This window comes from Corvus brachyrhynchos, unplaced genomic scaffold (genome assembly GCF_000691975.1).
Source record: "Corvus brachyrhynchos isolate BGI_N302 unplaced genomic scaffold, ASM69197v1 scaffold1045, whole genome shotgun sequence".
Lineage (NCBI taxonomy): Eukaryota > Metazoa > Chordata > Aves > Passeriformes > Corvidae > Corvus > Corvus brachyrhynchos.
In genome coordinates, this window is record NW_008237933.1 from 30,587 (window position 1) to 31,344 (window position 758).

Below are 758 nucleotides of genomic sequence, written 5' to 3' on the forward strand. Positions count from 1 at the left end.
GGGAATGAGTGGCGGGAATAATGGGAATGAGGGGTGGGAAAAATGGGAATGAGAGGTGGGAATAATGGGAATGAGGGGTGGGAAAAACGGGAATGAGGGGTGGGAATAATGGGAATGAGAGGTGGGAAAAATGGGAATGCCGGGGATAAATGGGAATGCCGGGAACAGTGGGAATTCCGAGAAAAAAAACGGGAGAAATGGGGAGGAAATGGGGAGAAACCAAGGGAAAAAATGGGAAAAATGGGAAAAAAGTGGGGAAAAAACGGGAAAAAAGGGGGGGAAATAGGGGAAAAATGGGGAAAACTAGGAAAAAAGGGGTGAAAACGGAACAAAAGGGGAAAAAACGGGAAAAAAGGGGGGGAAATAGGGGAAAAATGGGGAAAACTAGGAAAAAAGGGGTGAAAACGGAACAAAAGGGGAAAAAACGGGAAAAAAGGGGGGGAAATAGGGGAAAAATGGGGAAAACTAGGAAAAAAGGGGTGAAAACGGAACAAAAGGGGAAAAAACGGGAAAAAAGGGGGGGAAATAGGGGAAAAATGGGGAAAACTAGGAAAAAAGGGGTGAAAACGGAACAAAAGGGGAAAAAACGGGAAAAAAGTGGGGAAAAAGGGGGAAAAAGGGGTGAAAATGGGAAAAAAAGTGGGAAAAAATGGGAAAAAAGTGGGAGAAAACTGGGAAATAAGGGGGAAAAAAGTGGGAAAAAAGGGGGAAAACCGGGCAAAACTGGGCAAGAAATCCAGGAAAAGCCAGGAAAAGCC

General features: G+C 45.0%; 1 protein-coding gene across 1 annotated transcript in view; it reads right to left on the reverse strand.

The window, feature by feature from the left end:
* LOC103614922 (maestro heat-like repeat-containing protein family member 1) overlaps positions 1-758 on the reverse strand; it is a 14,835-nt gene that overhangs the window by 1,967 nt on the left and 12,110 nt on the right. The gene's annotated exons all lie outside the window — the stretch shown is intronic.